General features: G+C 38.2%; 1 long non-coding RNA gene across 1 annotated transcript; it reads right to left on the bottom strand.

The window, feature by feature from the left end:
* Positions 1-450: 450 nt before the first annotated feature.
* Positions 451-19,625, bottom strand: LOC122646540. Its single transcript, XR_006330642.1, has 3 exons — positions 19,461-19,625; positions 11,065-11,069; positions 451-472 (listed from the first exon to the last, which is right to left on the bottom strand). It is a non-coding gene; the product is annotated as an uncharacterized LOC122646540 (long non-coding RNA).
* Positions 19,626-21,401: the final 1,776 nt, after the last annotated feature.

Raw genomic sequence — 21,401 nt, 5'->3', positions numbered from 1 at the left:
CTAGCTTCCCTCTCCCGACGTCTCTCTACAGCCCTTTCATATTGTCGTGCAAACTTGTACAATAGGACTGATTGCTTAAAGTAACCGCGACAGTAATAGTTCATCCCCTCGCTTCTTTGTGTAGATGACATGCCGGGAAAGAAAGTACCTCTTAGATATAGTGGTACCCAATGCACCCGTTGCTCGTACATTTTCTTCAGCCACGCATGTTCAACGAGATTATAATTTACTAGTAACTCTTGCCAACATGTCTCAAATTCAATCTCCGTCTTACTAACGTATATACACCTCCCAAAATCCTGTTTGAATGACTGACTCGTCCCATACAAATGGCTCAAGTGTTCCATGCAATGTTTTTGCACATGCTAAGAGCAATACCTATGGTTTGCGCTAGGAAACACATGTGGGATGGCCCTGAACAATGATGGTTATTGGTCTGTAATAATTGCAACTGGTGGTCGATCCCCCATTGCTTTCAACCACGTAGAGAATAACCAAATAAACAACTCAATTGTCTCATCAGCTATCAACCCACATCCAAACAAAATACTTTGACCATGATGATTTACTCCGGTAAAGGGACCAAACCGGAAGTGGTATCGATTCTTCTTTTATGTTGTATCAAATACCACTACAACCCCAAAAACATGATATGCAGCTCTCGCCAGCCCATCAACCCAAAAGATACCCCGTACATTACCATCATCTGTTGTGGTCATTTTGCAAAAGAATTGAGGATCACATAGTTTGGAATGGTGCAAATATTCCATTAAGTTTTTTAAGTCCATCCTAAGAAACTTCTGATTTTGCCTCTTCCTAAAATTCATAAATGCCAACTCTGGCAAACCCTCCTTGGAGGCCCCACTAGACATAGATTTCACAACCTCATAAATAGTTGCCGGTCCAATACCACAATCATCTAGAGTGGTTGCAAATTGTACAACCAAGTCTGAGTGCCATTGATGTGATCGAAGCCGATAAATTTCAGCGGTGCCACGAGGGTATGGTTGTGGCCTGAAATAAATTGGTCAACAACCAAGCCCCAACTGATTTACCCGCATACGAGCAGGACAACCAACTCTACTATCAGCTCGACGAGTAACATCTTTTCCTTGTCTTCTATCTTTGTAATCCTTAAAACCTTCCCTACTACAAACATACATGCGAGACAAGACATCCCCCTCCTCGTCCATTCCTTCTTTCCTTTTCCTTGACCTATCCACTTTAGATTTCCGAACACTAAATCCCATCTTCCGAGCATAATTGTTATAAAATTCATATGCATCGTTTGCATAGGCAAAATACTTTCCAATACAGAGTTCCTCATTATGCTCAACAGGATTGTCAATGTGTTCCGTTGGATCATCAACAAACAAATTTTCACCCCCATCACCATTCTCACTTGGTTCATCCACAAATACATGATGTACTATATCTCCATTCGTTATATCACTTCCATCATCAAGTATCATGTCCCTACTATTTAATTCCTTTTCAATATCTTCCACATCTAATCAAAGAGCTACCTCCATATTAGTGGGACCTTCCTTAACATACGCATCATCTACAAAACGAAACACACAGCTAAATGCAATATTAATTTCTATTCGTTGTCATATAAATAGCATTTCAAGGTAAAACTTACCTAAGTCCCCATATGGTATAATAACCTCTGCCATAGATCCATCGACAATTGTATACGATAATCCATCGTCATGTTCCATTTTTTTGTTCCCTCTAAAACTCTGCAAGTATATAAGCATAACATAATTTTTTAGGATAATTGATATAGTAGTCAAAATGTGCAAGAATAGTCACTCCCATTTCCTTGTAATTTGGCGACGCAATGTGACAGAGCGATGGAAGAAAGCAATCCAAATCAACACGTGAAAATTATGTATGCCTAAGCATATATATTGCTTTATACCATTTATTCCAAATCAACACAAGAAATTTATGGTGCCTAGATCCAATGGTCCAAAATAAACCCCTAAAACCCCTTGGTGCCCAATACCTGAGCATGCACACCCCCCCTTGCTGCCCAATGGTCCAAAATAAACCCCCAAAAGATTCTTAAATAAATACCCCCTACTGCCCTATACCTGAGCATACACCCCCCCTTGCTGCCCTACAACTGAGCACACCCCCCCCCCTTGCTGCCCATCAATTATTGATTTCTTTTGATGGTCTCTTGTCTTGCCTTTATTGGTTTTATTAATGGTTCGATCTTAGTTTTTCATATGTATAAAAAAGGGAAAAAGAATGCTGCTAGACTCTGTTCACTGTGCCCAAACATAGGGAGGGCAAAATGACCCCTCTGACCCCCTATTGGATGTCCAAAGATGCGTGAGGAAAAGAGTGTGTAACCGTTTTTCTATTCTTAATGAAAACTTCCCTCATCTATGTGGATATTGGCATCTTATCGAATCACGTAAATCCTTACATTGTGTGATTATTTCTTCTTTTTATTTATTGTGTTTTTTGAATTATCAGTTTCTACGAAACCCACATACTCAAATCCATCTAAATTCAGTGTGAAGATCAATAGTCTACTCAATCTTCAATTTTCTAAACTGTAATCAATCAATGACAAACCACAAAAAATATAATAAAATAACCCAAATGCAGGACAAAACCCACCTAATAACAGGAAAAATACAGCAACCAGAGAGCATAATGTCATTAGGGCATAATCGAGGGGAGGGGGGAGTAATTTACTCAAAAAAAAAAAATTACCATTTCAATTACAAAAAAAAAAAAATAATGCAGCAATTCCAATTGCCAATAATAAAGTTTAACATCTCATGAGTTTAACTTAAAAAAAAAAAAATACAGCAACTAGAGAGCATAATGTGTTTCTTCATGAACCCTTGGTTCAAACCTTCATACCATGAATCCTGATAACAGCAGCCATTGGCAAAGTGATACCCCAAACCCATAGATCTTGTATCCGAAATACTCTACCATATGTATCTCCATTCATGAGTGACCAAATAATTAAACAACAGTGCTTTTGATTAAACTTACAAACAGATAAAGAATTACACGATCGCAACAATAAGATTGTCTCCTCTTTCCTCACTATTTTGTCAATCCAAATTCAGTGTGAAGGTCAATAGACTACTCAATCTTCAATTTTCAAAATTGTAATCAGTTAACAACAAACCAGAAAAAATATAATAAAATAACCCAAATGCAGGACAGAACCCACCTAATAACAAGAATGATATACAGCTTTGCAGCAACTAACAATGGAGTCCACTATTTTGATCCATTTTGGTAAACAAATATTTACCAACAAAAGTCACGGATATCACAACCAAAGAATAATGGAGCTCAAATGATCTCAGATGTGCCCAGAAAATAAAAATCAGAAAGGGGAGTAATCACAAAGAAAAGAGAGACTAATTATTCAATGGAAGTTGGCTCTACAGCCATTAAACGGAGAATCCATGGAAGATTGCTCTACAACCAAAAAACAAACAAACAAAAATTGCTAGCATGGAGGCTTTATAATCTTATCCTCCCTATATAATCTAACCGATAGCCTATTTTCCCCTTTCTTTGTTGCTGCTGCTGGATTAAACAAATTTAAAGAACAAAAAAAACGAAGTAGACCTGCGGATAACATCTTCACCTGTGGCAACAACAAAGAAAGGGGAAAATAGGCTATCGGTTAGATTATATATGGAGGATAAGATTATAGAGCCTCCATGTTAGCAATTTTTGTTTGTTTATTTTTTGGCTGTAGAACAATCTTCCATGGATTCTCCGTTTAATGGCTGTAGAGCCAACTTCCATTGAATAATTAGTCTCTCTTTTCTTTGTGATTACTCCCCTTTTTGATTTTTATTTTCTGGGCACATCTGAGATCATTTGAGCTCCATTATTCTTTGGTTGTGATATCCGTGACTTTTGTTGGTAAATATTTGTTTAGCAAAATGGATCAAAATAGTGGACTCCATTGTTAGCTGCTGCAAAGCTGTATATCATTCTTGTTATTAGGTGGGTTCTGTCCTGCATTTGGGTTATTTTATTATATTTTTTTCTGGTTTGTTGTTGACTGATTACAGTTTAGAAAATTGAAGATTGAGTAGTCTATTGACCTTCACACTGAATTTGGATTGATAAAACAGTGAGGAAAGAGGAGACAATCTTATTATTGCGATCGTATGAATCTTTATCTGTTTGTAAGTTTAATTAAAAACAATCTGTTGTTTAAGTATTTGGTTACTCATGAATGGAGATACATATGCTAGACAGTATTTCGGATACAAGATCTATGGGTTTGGGGTATCACTTTGCCAATGGCTGCGGTTATGATGATTCATGGTATGAAGGTCTGAACCAAGAGTTCAAGAAGAAACACATTATGCTCTCTAGTTGCTGTATTTTTTTTTAAGTTGAACTCATGAGATGTTAAACTTTATTAATGGCAATTGGAATTGCTGCAATTTTATTTTTTTTTTTTTTGTAATTGAAATGGTAATTTTTTTTTTTTTGAGTAAATTACTCCCCCCTCCCCTCGATTATGCCCTAATAACATTATGCTCTTTGGTTGCTGTATTTTTCCTGTTATTAGGTGGGTTTTGTCTTGCATTTGGGTTATTTTATTATATTTTTTATGGTTTGTCATTGATTGATTACAGTTTAGAAAATTGAAGATTGAGTAGTCTATTGATCTTCACACTGAATTTAGATGGATTTGAGTATGTGGGTTTTGTAGAAACTGATAATTCAAAAAACACAATAAATAGAAAGAAGAAATAATCACACAGTCTAAGGATTTACGTGATTCGATAAGATGCCTATATCCACATAGATGAGGGCAGTTTTCATTAAGAATAGAAAAAGGGTTACACACTCTTTTCCTCACGCATCTCTGGACATCCAATAGGGGGTCAAAGTGGTAATTTTGCCCTCACTATGTCTGGGCACAGTGAACACAGTGTGGCAGCATTCTTTTTCCCTTTTTTATACATATGAAAAACTTAGATTGAACCATTAATAAAACCAATAAGGAAAAGACAAGAGACCATCAAAAGAAATCAATAATTGATGGGCAGCAAGGGGGGGGTGTGCTCAGTTGTAGGGCAGCAAGGGGGGGTGTATGCTCAGGTATTGGGCAGCAGGGGGTGTTTATTTAAGAATCTTTTGGGGGCTTATTTTGGACCATTGGGCAGCAAGGGGGGGTGTGTATGCTCAGGTATTGGGCAGCAGGGGGTGTTTAAGACCAAAAAACCTTTTGGGGGTTTATTTTGGACCATTGGATCTAGGCACCATAATTCTCGTGTTAATTTGGAATAAATGGTATAAAGCAATATATATGCTTAGGCATACATAATTTTCATGTGTTGATTTGGATTGCTTTCTTCCATCGCTCTGTCACATTGCGTCACCAAATTACAAGGAAATGGGAGTGACTATCCTTGCACATTTTGACTACTATATCAATTATCCTAAAAAATTATGTTATGCTTATATACTTGCAGAGTTTTAGAGAGAACAAAAAAATGGAAAATGACGATGGATTATCGTATACTATTGTCGATGGATCTATGACAGAGGTTATTATACCATATAGGGACATAGGTAAGTTTTACCTTGAAATGCTATTGATATGACAACGAATAGAAATTAATATTGCATTTAGCTGTGTGTTTCGTTTTGCAGAGGATGCGTATGCTAATGAAGGTCCCACTGACATGGAGGAAGCTCTTCGATTAGGTGTGGAAGATATTGAAAAGGAATTAAATAGTAGGGACATGATAGTTGATGATGGAAGTGATATAACCAATGGAGATATAGCAGATCATGTATTTGTGGATGAACCAAGTGAGAATGGTGATGGGGGTGAAAATTTGTTTGTTGATGATCCAACGGAACACATTGACAATCCTGTTGAGCATAATTAGGAACTATGTATTGGGAAGTATTTTGCCAATGCAAACGATGCATATGAATTTTATAACAATTATGCTCGGAAGATGGGATTTAGTGTTCGGAAATCTAAAGTGGAGAGGCCAACGAAAAGGAAAGAAGGAATGGACGAGGAGGGGGATGTCTTGTCTCGCATGTATGTTTGTAGTAGGGAAGGTTTTAAGGACTACAAAGATAGAAGACAAGAAGGAAAAGATGTTACTAGTCGAGCTGATAGTAGAGTTGGTTGTCCTGCTTGTATGCAGGTAAAATCAGTTGAAGGGGGCTTGGTTGTTGACCAATTTATTTCACGCCACAACCATAGCCTCGTGGCACCCGCTGAAATTTATCGGCTTTGATCACATTAATGGCTCTCAGACTTGGTTGTACAGATTGCAACCACTCTAGATGATTGTGGTATTGGACTGGTAACTATTTATGAGGTTGTGAAATCTATGTCTGGTGGGGCCTCCAAGGTGGGTTTGCTAGAGTTGGCATTTAAGAGTTTTATGAAGAGGCAAAATCAGAAGTTTCTTGGGATGGACTTAAAAAACTTAATGGAATATTTGCACCCTTCCAAACTGTGTGATCCTCAATTCTTTTGCAAAATGGCCACAATAGATGATGGTAGTGTATGGGGTATCTTTTGGGTTGATGGACTGGCGAGAGTTGCATATCATGTATTTGGGGTTGTAGTGGTATTTGATAGTACATAAAAGAAGAATCGATACCACTTCCCGTTTGGTCCCTTTACTGGAGTAAATCATCATGGTCAAAGTATTTTGTTTGGATGTGGGTTGATAGCTGACGAGACAATTGAGTTGTTTATTTGGTAGTTCTCTACGTGGTTGAAAGCAATGGGGGATCGACCACCAGTTGCATTTCTTACAAACCAATGTCCATCATTGTTGAGGGCCATCCCACCTGTGTTTCCTAGCGCACAGCAAAGGTATTGCTCTTGGCATGTGCAAAAACATTGCATGGAATACTTGAGCCATTTGTATGGGGCGAGTCAGTCATTCAAACAGGATTCTGGGAGGTGTATATACGGTAGTAAGACGGAGATTGAATTTGAGACACATTGGCAAGAGTTACTAGTAAATTATAATCCGGTTGAACATGCATGGTTGAAGAAAATGTACGAGCAACGGGTGCATTGGGTACCACTATATCTAAGAGGTACTTTCTTTGTCGGCATGCCATCTACACAAAGAAGCGAGGGGATGAACTATTACTTTCGCGGTTACTTTAAGCACTCAATCCCATTGTACAAGTTTGCACGACAATACGAAAGGGCTATAGAGAGACGTCGGGAGAGGGAAGCTAGTAGTAATTTTGCTTGTATAAACACAAACCGTCCATTGTTAGTTGGCAATCCTTTGGAGGTGCATGCATCTAAAGTGTATACAAGGAAGATTTTTGAAATCTTTAAGAAACAATGGGCTGCAGCACTAGTATTGACAGCCACGTTAGTGGAAGTACACGGTCAAAAGAAAAAATATTTGGTGGGTCCCTTTGATGTTCCCGATGAGTATAAGTGTGAAGTTTGGTATGACCTTGATGTCGGTGTTGTCACTTGTAGCTGTAAATTGTTTGAGTTTATGGGTTTGTTATGCAAACACATCCTGCGAGTCTTCCATAAGATGGACCTCAAGGAGATACCTTCCTAATATCTCCTAAAATGGTGGACCATAGATGCAAGGCATTATTTGACGAGTAACAAAGAATTAAGGGATGGAGCTTTTGGATCAGTAACAAGTATGTGGGCTTTCCAACATGCTGTTAGACGTTTGATACCCACAATCAGTGGTTCACAAGAGGCATGTGATTCTGCTACGGTTGCGTTGGGGATTGTGAATCAAAAATCTTACAAGCAATGGGTGAATCCAACTCACAAACTTTGGGTGTTGACCCATAACCGTCTGCCAATGCTACACCTGATCTCTGTCGTAATCTCCATATTGCTATGGATGTGGTCACAAAGGGTCGGCCTAATCAAAGTCGTAGTAAACATCCAATGGAGATGACAAGTGGAAGGAAGAATAGATGTGGCAACTGTAAGGAGTTAGGGCATAACAAGTCCACTTGTAAGAAGGTTTGTTTCTAAGAAACTTGGTTTTGTGTCAGTACTTTTTAGTGCAATGCTAATGATGTGGGACAATGCCTTATGTTTGTTCAGGTAGTATCAGCGTTGACAAATGAATTCAATGGCTCGTACAATGAAGAGTAGCTATTAGAGAGAGATTTCTGATCTGGAATGTTTGATCTCATGTATGTTGTCACTTCTTCTTCCCACTACTTCCTCCTCCCAACCCCTCTCCCCCCGGCTGCACTGTCAGTCTACTTCTGTCTTTTTACTTCTTCCCCACCCGATTTCATGAACCCACCTCTTTTCTTCTCTGTTTGTTCAACATTCTTATACATATTTATGACCGATTCCTTATTAGAATGTTTGCCTAAGAATGGTACAGCATAAACCATGTGTTTGTTGAATTGAAGCACGTTGCTTAGACCTATATTGTTCACTGCTACAATAAATTTTTTTGTTTCATTAACTCATGTAGGCTTGTATACGCAGTTGTCCATCCCATTTCATAGCTACAATCCCTTGAGTGTATACTTATTATTGTTCCTATTATGCAACCCATTTAGGAATAGAGAATTTGTATTCTTGGTGGCTTGAATGCTTCTATACTTGTGTTGGTGTGAAATTTTTATCATATTGTACAATTTTTCTTGTTGTTAGGTGGGTTCTATCCTGCATTTGGGTTATTTTATTATATTTTTTCTGATTTGTTATTGACTGATTACAGTTTAGAAAATTGAAGATTGAGTAGTCTATTGACCTTCACACTGAATTTGGATTGATAAAACAGTGAGGAAAGAGGAGACAATCTTATTGTTGCGATCGTATGAATCTTTATCTGTTTGTAAGTTTAATTAAAAACAATCTGTTGTTTAAGTATTTGGTTACTCATGAATGGAGATACATATGCTAGACAGTATTTCGGATACAAGATCTATGGGTTTGGGGTATCACTTTGCCAATGGCTGCGGTTATGATGATTCATGGTATGAAGGTCCGAACCAAGAGTTCAAGAAGAAACACATTATGCTCTCTAGTTGCTGTATTTTTTTTTTAAGTTAAACTCATGAGATGTTAAACTTTATTAATGGCAATTGGAATTGCTGCAATTTTATTTTTTTTGTAATTGCCATGGTAATATATATATCTTTTTTTTGAGTAAATTAGTCCCCCCTCCCCTCGATTATGCTCTAATGACATTATACTCTCTAGTTGCTGTATTTTTCCTGTTATTAGGTGGGTTATGCCCTGCATTTGGGTTATTTTATTATATTTTTTCTGGTTTGTTATTGACTGATTACAGTTATTGATTGATTACAGTTTAGAAAATTGAAGATTGAGTAGTCTATTGACCTTCACACTGAATTTGGATTGATAAAACAGTGAGGACAGAGGAGACGATCTTATTGTTGCGATCATATGAATCTTTATCTGTTTGTAAGTTTAATTAAAAGCAATCTGTTGTTTAAGTATTTGGTTACTCAGGAATGGAGAAACATATGCTGGAGAGTATTTCGGATAGAAGAGGGTTTGGGGTATCACTTTGCCAATGGCTGCTGTTATGAGGATTCATGGCATGAAGGTCGGAACCAAGGGTTCATGAAGAAACACATTATGCTCTCTAGTTGCTGCATTTTTTTTTTTCAAGTTAAACTCATGAGATTAAACTTTATTATTGGCAATTGGAATTGCTGTATTTTTTTTTATTTTTTTTGTAATTGAAATGGTAATTTTTTTTTTGAGTAAATTACTCCCCCTCCCCTCAATTAAGCCCTAATGACAAGCCCCACCCCCGCATATTGAATACCCAGTTGGATTTCTGCTGATTCATGGCACGAAGGTCGGAAGCAAGGGTTCATGGAGAAACACATTATGCTCTCTAAGTGCTGTATTAAGTTAAACACATGAGATGTTAAACTTATTTTTTTTAAGTTGGCAATTGGAATTGCTGTAAATTTTTTTTGGGTAATTGACATGGTAATTTTTTTTTTTTGGGAGTAAATTACTACTCCCTCCCCTCGATTATGCCCTAATGACAAGCCCCCCCCCCCCCCACGTGCATATTGAATACCCAATTGGATTTCTGCTACTTCTTGGAGAAACACATTTTCTTATTGATTGCTCTTTGACACAACCCTCCTCTGCTTTATTTATCATATAATATGCTAACTCGGATTGGATTGATGATGATTGATAGATGGAATGTCATCTAATTATTAATTGGAACCCTTTGTAACTTCTAATTTCTCTTGGACTTGCCCAAATTGTGGCTCCATGGAAGTCCCATATCCTTTAAGCACCAACCCATAGGGTAAGGATGGCACATTTATGGATTGGAAAAGAAGATTACAGATTGCTCTACAAACAGCAAAGGCCCCGACTTATCTTTACTCCTCAACACACAGTCCCATCTACCTTAGGGATAACAAGTCAACCAACATTCTATTGGGTGGAGAATTTAATATATAGGGGAATATTGGGAAGCGAATTTAATGTAAAGGGGAAAATTGGGAAGCGGTCAAATTGATTAAGAGCCAACTAATAGAATAGTTGGGAACAACATAGTTGGGAACAACAGAATTCAAGAGATATATCACATAAGAGAAAAGTCAACAGAGAGTAAAGATTGAGTTCACAACTGAGTTCAGAACAGAGTTCATAATGCATGGACTCAGCCAGATGCTACAGCAGCACTTTAACTTCTTTGTGGATGGAATCCACCAATACACTAACTGCATTACTAGCTTTACTGAAGATCGAGATCTTTACAGTTTTTTTGTCCCCTATCAATCCCAATAACATGAGCCGTTGTCTCGAGCTCTGTCTTTTCACAAGCAACATTGAACGACATTAGATTCATATTAGAAGCTGAAGAAGAAGAAGAATAAAAAGGACCAATGACAACATTCCATTGTTTTTATAAAGCAAATCAATTGAAAAATCATTATCCCATCCCATACCACACGAACCAAGTACTTCCTTAACCAAATAATTGGTTAAAAAAATTCAAGATTGATCAACCATTGAAGACCAAATAAAGGAAAATACCAATTCATAACCTTTTCTTCAAATATGTTGCTTCTTAGATCAACCAACTACAAAAAGATTTTCACCCAAAAAAAAAAAATAACAAAGGCAAAAGAAAAATCCCATTCTTCAATAGGTTGCTGCTTAGATTAGACAACTACAAAAAAAAAAAAAAAAACTACAAAGCCAAAAGATAATCCGATTCTTCACATCCAAGGTTCAGAAGACAAAAAGACCAAAACAAAATCACCAAAAGTAGCTTAATCCGATCCACTTCCTCCAAAGCCATCTCCATTTCCACCTTGATTTCCACCTTCAATTTCAGCTTCACTTCCTCCACAGTCATCCATGTAGATGCAAGGGTGGAAAACCGGTGGGTCAACATGTCCTCCAACTAGGTTATCTTCATCTTCAAGGTCAGACAGATTAATGAATATAGGAGAATTGGGACGTTCCTTTGGATCGTGCACATAAATTGTTTTCATGGATGAGCTCCCCCGTTCAAGCCGGATTGGAGGTTTGTTAGGCGTGTGTGGCAGTTCCACCTTATCCTCTTTTTGGATCTTCTTCACCACAATACCACCTTTCTTCAGTTCCACGTTAAGCTTGTTTTTTATCTTCTTAAGCACAACACCTCCTTTCTCCTATTGTTTTTTTTCTTTTAGCTTTCGTAACATCAACTTAAACTTTTCAATCTTGCGACGTAGCTTCTCCTTGTCGAGCTTAGTTTCAGCAGGCCTTTTCTTCTTCTTGGTCTCTCCTTCATGAAACTTCTCTCCTTTGTGAAACCTGGGTTTGAAGTGATCTCCCTTGCTATTCTTAGTTTCAGAGGACCTTCTCTTCTTGCTCACTCCATAACGGTTGGAGTCAGAGTGATATCCTTTCATACTTTAGGAAGACATCTCCATTCTAGAGTCAGACTGATATCATTCCATCCTTTGAGCTTATAACGTCCTAACTAATAGAACGCAGGACCAATTTATATATTCCCTCCTCCTCCCCTCCCCCCCTCTTTCTTTCTCTCTCTGTCTCTTTACTTCTCCAGAATTATCCCTTTTTCTTTTCCTAGATTTGAAGTGGAATGGAATCATTCCTATTGAATTGAATTTTGATCCAAAAAACAATAAATCGTTTTACATTCTACTGTTTGAATGAGTTGTAAAACAGATTGTTTGGCTTCCCAATTTGCCTTTCCCAATTACCAGCGCACATGGAGCCAAGATGGTTCATCTTCCCAATACGTTTTCTGGAATATGGAATGTGTGTCAATGACTAATTAAAGCACCAGTTTTAGAGAGATTTCAAACGGCCAGGGGTAAACAATTGAGAGAGTGGAAGGTAAGGGATGCGATTAAGCTTACTCATCTCTTATCTGACGGTTCCACGTGATCAAGAGTCTTGGGCTTTTAATGAGTTGTTCTTATCGAACGAAGGACTAATTAATGATTTGTTAAAACAGAGATAGAGACCCAAACGGGCAGATCAAACAAAGGAGAGAGAAAATTCCACTGTTTTCGGTGATTACGTTTTGTTTGTTATAGCAGTGGTCAGTTGTTCCTATCAAAATAATAATTAATGAGGTATTAAAGTAGAGAGAGAGAGAGAGAGAGAGAGAGAGAGAGAGAGCCAAACGATAATCCTTTATGGGATTTAGGTTGGCCTTCTCCTTCTACCAAAAAAAAAGGGGTGGCCTTGTGCTAAGCCTCAGAAATATTCAGATGTAACAAAATGAATAAGAAATTGGCCCATGAATCGGTTCGATTCAAGATGGTTAATGAACAAAATGATTAAAAAATCGGCCCATGAATCAGTTCGATTCGAGATGGTTAATGAACAAAATGATTAAAAAATCGGCCCATGAATCGGTTCAATTCAAGATGGATAACGAAGAAAATGATTAAGAAATCGACCCATGAATCGGTTCCATTCAAGATGGATAATGAACAAAATGATTAAGAAATCGGCCCATAATGAAGAAAATGGTTAAGAAATCGACCCATGAATCGGTTCCATTCAAGATGGATAATGAAGAAAATTATTAAGAAATCGGCCCATGAAACGGTTCGATTCAAGATGGATAATGAACAAAATGATGAAGAAATCGGCCCATGAATCGGTTCGATTCAAGATGGATAATGAACAAAATGAGTAAGAAATCGGCCCATGAATCGGTTCAATTCAAGATGGATAATGAAGAAAATGATTAAGAAATCGACCCATGAATCGGTTCGATTCAAGATGGATAATGAACAAAATGATTAACAAATCGGCGCATGAATCGGTTCGATTCAAGATGGATAATGAACAAAATGAATAAGAAATCGGCCCATGAAACGGGCCGGGCCGATTTCTTATTCATTTTCTTCATTATCCATCTTGAATCGAACCGATTCATGGGTCGATTTCTTATTCATTTTCTTCATTATCCATCTTGAATCAAACCAATTCGTTTTCTTCATTATCCATCTTGAATCGAACCAATTCATGGGTCGATTTCTTATTCATTTTCTTCGTTATCCGTCTTGAATCGAACCAATTCATGGGTCGATTTCTTATTCATTTTCTTTGTTATCCATCTTGAATCGAACCGATTCATGGGCTGATTCTCGAATCCATACTATGATCTCAAACATCTTCAAAAATCAGTTTGTTAATATAGAATCAATTTAGGTGTTACATATGAATATTTCTTTGGCTTAGCAGAAGGCCAACCTTTTTTTTTGGTAGAAGCAGACCAACCTAAATCCCATAAAGAAGGGAAACACACTCTCTCATAGCCACAATCAAGTAAGGATTATCGTTTGGCTCTCTCTCTCTCTCTCTGCTCTAACACCTCATTAATTATTATTTTGGTAGGAACAACTGATTAATAATGCTTGTAAAGCCTAACAACCTTGATGACGTGGAACCCTCAGATAAGGGATAACATAGCCCATGCACATCCCTTGGCTTCCACTCCAATCACGTATATCATATCACTAACTTAACCACTGCTGTAACAAACAAAACGTGATCACCAAAAACAGTGGAATTTTCTCTCTCCCTTGTTTGATCTGCCCGTTTGGGTCTCTCTCTGTGCTATAATAACTCATTTATTAGTCCTTCGTTCGATAAGAACAACTCATTAAAAGCCTATGACCCTTGATCATGTGGAACTGTCAGATAAGGGATGACTAAGCCCAATTGCATCCCTTAGCTTCCACTCTCTCCCTTGTTTGCTCCTGCCCGTTTGAAATCTCTCTAAAACTGGTGCTTTAATTAGTCATTGACACTCATTCCATATTCCAGAAAACGTATTGGGAAGACGACCCATCTCGGTTCCATGTGCACTGGTAATTGGGAAAGGCAAATTGGGAAGCCAAACAATCTGTTTTACAACTCATTCAAGTAGTAGAATGTAAAACGATTTGTTGTTTTTTGGATCAAAATTCAATTCAATAGGAATGATTTCATTCCACTTCAAATCTAGGAAAAGAAAAAAAAAATTCTGGAGAAGTAAAGAGACAGAGAGGGAGGGGGGGAGGGGTGGAGGAGGGAGTATATAAATTGGTCCTTCATTCTATTAGTTAGGACGTTATAAGTTCAAAGGATGGAAGGATATCACTCTGACTCTAGAATGAATATGTCTTCCCAAAGTATGAAAGGATATCACTCTGACTCCAGCCTTCATGGAGTGAGCAAGAAGAGAAGGTCCTCTGAAACTAAGAATAGTGAGAGAGATCACTTCAAACCCAGGTTTCACAAAGGAGTGAAGTTTCATGAAGGAGAGGCCAAGAAGAAGAAAAGTCCTGTCAAACTAAGCTCGACAAGGAGAAGCTGCTTTGCAAGATTGAAAAGTTTAAGTTGATGTTACGAAAGCTGAAAGAAAAACAACAACAGGAGAAAGGAGGTATTATGCTGAAGAAGATCAAAAAAGAGGTCTCTTGAATTCTGTTGTTCCCAACTATTCTATTAGTTGGCTCTTAATCAATTTGATCGCTTCCCAATATTCCCGTTTACATTAAATTCTCCACCCAATAGAATGTTGGTTGACTTGATATTCCTATGGTAGATGGGACTGTGTGTTGAGGAGAAAAGATAAGTCAAGGCCTTTGCTGTTTGTAGAGCTATCTGTAATCTTCTTTTCCAGTCCATAAATGTGCCATCCTTACCCTATGGGTTGGTGCTTCAAGGATATGGGACTTCCATGGAGCCACAATTTAGGCAAGTCCAAGAGAAATTAGAAGTTACCAAGTGTTCCAATTAATAAGTAGATGACATTCCATCTATCAATCATCATGAATCCAATCCGAGTTAGCATATTATATGATAAATAAAACAGAGGAGGGCTATGTCAAAGAGCAATCAATAAGAAAATGTGTTTCTCCATGAACCAGCAGAAATCCAACTGGGTATTCGATATGCGGGGTTGGGGCTTGTCATTTGGGCATAATCGAGGGGAGGGGGGAGTAATTTACTCAAAAAAAAAAAGAAAAAAAGTACCATGTCAATTACAAAAAAAAAATTAAAAAACACAGTTATTACCATGCCATGCTAATCTTAGATCTTTCTTATTACCATGCTAATCTCAGATCTTTCTCATTCCAACTTTATCAGATTTGTATTCAGGAGGAAACTTTCAAAGTACCCAGTTTAAGTAATAAACCAGACTCCTATGCATAAGAAAATAGATGGACTTGAGTATGTGGGTTTTGTAGAAACTGATAATTCAAAAAACACAATAAATAGAAAGAAGAAATAATCACACAATGTAAGGATTTACGTGATTCGATAAGATGCCTATATCCACATAGATGAGGGCAGTTTTCATTAAGAATAGAAAAAGGGTTACACACTCTTTTCCTCACGCATCTTTGGACATCCAATAGGGGGTCAGAGTGGTCATTTTGCCCTCCCTATGTCTGGGCACAGTGAACACAATCTGGCAGCATTCTTTTTCCCTTTTTTATACATATGAAAAACTAAGATCGAACCATTAATAAAACCAATAAAGGAAAGATAAGAGACCATCAAAAGAAATCGATAATAGATGGGCAGCAAGGGGGGGTGTGCTCAGTTGTAGGGCAGCAAGGGGAGTTGTGCTCAAGTATTGGGCACCAAAGGGGTGTGTGCTCAGGTATTGGGCACTTTGGCAGCAAGGGGGGGTGCCAATAATAAAGTTTAACATCTCATGAGGGTTGTGGGTCAACACCAAAAGTTTGTGAGTTGGATTCACCCATTGCTTGTAAGATTTTTGATTCACAATCCCCAACGCAACCGTAGTAGAATCACATGCCTCTTGTGAACCGCTGATTGTGGCTATCAAACGCCTAATGGCATCTTGGAAAGCCCACATGCTTGTTACTGATCCAAAAGCTCCATCACTTAATTCTTTGTCACTCGTCAAATAATGCCTTGCATCCATGGTCCACCGTTTTTGGAGATATTGGGAAGGTATTTCCTTGAGGTCCATCTTATGGAAGACTCGCAGGATGTGTTTGCATAACAAACCCATAAATTCAAACAATTTACAGCTACAAGTGACAACACCGGCATCAAGGTCATACCAAACTTCACACTTATACTCATCGGGAACATCAAAGGGACCCACCAAATATTTTTGCTTTTGACCGTGTACTTCCACTAACGTGGCTATCAATACTAGTGTTGCAGCCCATTGTTTCTTAAAGATTTCAAAAATCTTCCTTGTATACACTTTAGATGCATGCACATCCAAAGGATTGCCAACTAACAATGGAGGGTTTGTGTTTATACAAGCAAAATTACTACTAGCTTCCCTCTCTCAACGTCTCTCTACGGCCCTTTCGTATTGTCGTGCAAAGTTGTACAATGGGATTGATTGCTTAAAGTAACCGCGAAAGTAATAGCTCATCCCCTCGCTTCTTTGTCTAGATGACATGCCGGCAAAGAAAGTACCTCTTAGATACAGTGGTACCCAATGCAACCGTTGCTTGTACATTTTCTTCAACCACGCATGTTCAATAACTGTTGCCAACGTGTCTCAAATTCAATCTCCTTCTTACTATCGTATATACACCTCACAAAATCCGGTTTGAATGACTGACTCGTATCATACAAATGGCTTAAGTGTTCCATGCAATGTTTTTGCACATGCCAAGAGCAATACCTATGCTTTGCGCTAGGAAACACATGCGGAATGACCCTCAACAATGATGGACATTGGTCTGTAATAATTGCAACTGGTGGTCGATCCCCCATTGCTTTCAACCACGTAGAGAATAACCAAATAAACGACTCAATTCTCTCATTAGCTATCAACCCACATCCAAACAAAATACTTTGACCATGATGATTTACTCCGGTAAAGGGACCAAACGGGAAGTGATATTGATTCTTTTTGTATGTTGTATCAAATACCACTACATCCCCAAATACATGATATGCAGCTCTCGCCGGCCCATCAACCCAAAAGATACCCCATACACTACCATCATCTGTTGTGGCCATTTTGCAAAAGAATTGAGGATCACACAGTTTGGAATGGTGCAAATATACCGTTAACTTTTTTAAGTCCATCCCAAGAAACTTCTGATTTTACCTCTTCATAAAATTCTTAAATGCTAACTCTGGCAAACCCACCTTGGAGGCCCCACCAGACATAGATTTCACAACCTCATAAATAGTTGCCGGTCCAATACCACAATCATCTAGAGTGGTTGCAATCTGTACAACCAAGTCTAAGAGTCATTGATGTGATCGAACCGATAAATTTCAGTGGGTGCCACGAGGCTATGGTTGTGGCCTGAAATAAACTGGTCAACAACCAAGCCCCCTTCAACTAATTTTACCCACAGACGAGCAGGACAACCAACTCTACTATGAGCTCGACGAGTAACATCTTTCCCTTCTTGTCTTCTATCTTTGCAATCCTTAAAACCTTCCCTACTACAAACATACATGCGAGACAAGACATCCCCCTCCTCGTCCATTCCTTCTTTCCTTTTCCTTGACCTCTCCACTGTAGATTTCCGAACACTAAATCCCATCTTCCGAGCATAATTGTTATAAAATTCATATGCATCGTTTGCATTGGCAAAATACTTCCCAATACATAGTTCCTCATTATGCTCAACAAGATTGTCAAAGTGTTCCGTTGGATCATCAACAAACAAATTTTCACCCCCATCACCATTCTCACTTGGTTCATCCACAAATACATGATCTGCTATATCTCCATTGGTTATATCACTTCCATCATCAACTACCATGTGCCTACTATTTAAGTCCTTTTCAATATCTTCCACATCTAATCGAAGAGCTTCCTCCATATCAGTGGGACCTTCATTAGCATACGCATCCTCTACAAAATGAAACACACAGCTAAATGCAATATTAATTTCTATTCGTTGTCATATCAATAGCATTTCAAGGTAAAACTTACCTAAGTCCCTATATGGTATAATAACCTCTGCCATAGATCCATCGACAATAGTATACGATAATCCATCGTCATGTTCCATTTTTTTGTTCCCTCTAAAACTCTGCAAGTATATAAGCATAACATAATTGTTTAGGATAATTGATAAAGTAGTCAAAATGTGCAAGAATAGTCACTCCCATTTCCTTGTAATTTGGTGACGCAATGTGACAGAGTGATGGAAGAAAGCAATCCAAATCAACACATGAAAATTATGTATGCCTAAGCATATATATTGCTTTATACCATTTATTCCAAATCAACACATGAAAATTATGGTGCCTAGATCCAATGGTCCAAAATAAACCCCCAAAGGGTTTTCTGGTCTTAAACACCCTCTGCTGCCCAATGGCCCAAAATAAACCCCCAAAAGATTCTTAAATAAACACCCCCTGCTGCCCAATACCTGAGCATACACACCCCCCTTGCTGCCCGATACCTGAGCACACCCCCCCTTGCTGCCTAATGGCCCAAAATAAACCCCCAAAAGATTCTTGAATAAACACCCCCTGCTGCCCAATACCTGAACATACACCCCCCTTTGCTGCCCAATGGTCCAAAATAGACCCCCAAAAGATTCTTAAATAAACACCCCCTGCTGCCCAATACCTGAGCATACACACCCCCCTTGCTGCCCAATACTTGAGCACAACCCCTCTTGCTGCCCTACAACTGAGCACACCCCCCCTTGCTGCTCATCTATTATCGATTTCTTTTGATGGTCTCTTATCTTCCTTTATTGGTTTTATTAATGGTTCGATCTTAGTTTTTCATATGTATAAAAAAGGGAAAAAGAATGCTGCCAGACTGTGTTCACTGTGCCCAGACATAGGGATGGCAAAATGACCACTCTGACCCCCTATTGGATGTCCAGAGATGCGTGAGGAAAAGAGTGTGTAACCTTTTTTCTATTCTTAATGAAAACTGCCCTCATCTATCTGGATATAGGCATCTTATCGAATCATGTAAATCCTTACGTGAGTAAATTACAACCACGTAGAGAATAACCAAATAAACGACTCAATTGTCTCATCAGCTATCAACCCACATCCAAACAAAATACTTTGACCATGATGATTTACTCCGGTAAAGGGACCAAACGGGAAGTGATATCGATTCTTCTTGTATGTTGTATCAAATACCACTACATCCCCAAATACAGGATATGCAGCTCTCGCCGGCCCATCAACCCAAAAGATACCCCGTACACCTGAGCACAATACCTTGAATTCTGTTGTTCCCAACTATTCTATTAGTTGGCTCTTAATCAATTTGATCGCTTCCCAATATTCCCCTTTACATTAAATTCTCCACCCAATATAATGTTGGTTGACTTGATATCCCTATGGTAGAAGTCAAGGCCTTTGCTGTTTGTAGAGCTATCTGTAATCTTCTTTTCCAGTCCATAAATGTGCCATCCTTACCCTATGGGTTGGTGCTTAAAGGATATGAGACTTCCATGGAGCCACAATTTGGGCAAGTCCAAGAGAAATTAGAAGTTACAAAGTGTTCCAATTAATAATTAAATGACATTCCATCTATCAATCATCATGAATCCAATCCGAGTTAGCATATTATATGATAAATAAAACAAAGGAGGGCTGTGTCAAAGAGCAATCAATAAGAAAATGTGTTTCTCCATGAACCAGTAGAAATCCAACTGGGTATTCAATATGCGGGGGTGGGGCTTGTCATTAGGGCATAATCGAGGGGAGGGGGGAAGTAATTTACTCAAAAAAAAAAAATTTACCATGTCAATTACCAAAAAAAATTTTACATCAATTCAAATTGCCAACTTAAAAAAAAAGTTTAACATCTCATGAGTTTAACTTAAAAAAAAAAATAAAGCACTTAGAGAGCATAATGTGTTTCTCCATGAACCCACTTGAAACATGGAGTTACCAGTTCGTGGAAGTCAGTATTCACAATTACAAATTACAACCTAGCTTCAAATTGCCACTGTTAAAGAGTATTTAGTAATTAGTACAACTTGTTCCTGTAACGTCCCAAATTATTAAAAAGTATCTTCTTTTCTAAATCTTTGAGCACACTAGAAACTAGAGATTTACTCCATGATTGAAATTTTGGCGAATGGACAACTTTTAGAAGTGCCAATTACATCACAATCATATAATTAAATACCAAACAATAACCAATTACTCACCCTAATAACATGAATCGATTCAGGCCTAGCAACATTGAAAGAAAGCATTGCATTAAATCTTCCTCGCTCAAAACCCCACCAAAAAAAACACTAAATCGGGGGGAGGTAGAGTCTAAGAACAAAAATAATGGAGGATACTTGAAAGGACAACAATGGAGAGTAAAAGAAATAAATCGAACGAACCTTTACAGTTCTCTGCTAAGGGAGGTTGAAACTCTTGAGTCTTAAAGCAATAAGATCTCTGTTGATTTCCAATCTCAAATCTTCTTAGTGACCTGCTTTACGCTTCTTCCTCTGTGGAGAATTCTCTCTTAAGCGTGAGAGAAACAGGGTAAAAGCAAGCCCTAGCCTTCAATCAGAGATACACTCTTCAGAACAAAAGTGAGAACGAGTCTAATAACAAAAATAATGGAGGATACTTGAAAGGACAACAATGGAGAGTAAAAGAAATAAATCGAACGAACCTCTACAGTTCTCTGCTAAGGGAGGTTGAAACTCTTGAGTCTTAAAGCAATAAGATCTCTGTTGATTTCCAATCTCAAATCTTCTTACCAACCTGCTTTACGCTTCTTCGTCTGTGGAGAGTTCTCTCTTAAGCGTGAGAGAAACAGGGTAAAAGCAAGCCCTAGCCTTCAATCCGAGATACACTCTTCAGAACAAAAGTGAGAACGAAGCATTCGACAAGAGAGAGAGGGAGAGAGAGGAAGTGTATTTGGGATCGTATTTCTTTTTTTTTCTTCCGGTAATAGGTATCGTATTTCACTCAA

The sequence above is a fragment of the Telopea speciosissima genome, chromosome 11, assembly GCF_018873765.1.
Source record: "Telopea speciosissima isolate NSW1024214 ecotype Mountain lineage chromosome 11, Tspe_v1, whole genome shotgun sequence".
NCBI classification, from domain to species: Eukaryota; Viridiplantae; Streptophyta; class Magnoliopsida; order Proteales; family Proteaceae; genus Telopea; species Telopea speciosissima.
The sequence above is the reverse complement of the archived record's forward strand: the minus strand, read 5'-3'. Positions and strand labels throughout refer to the sequence as shown.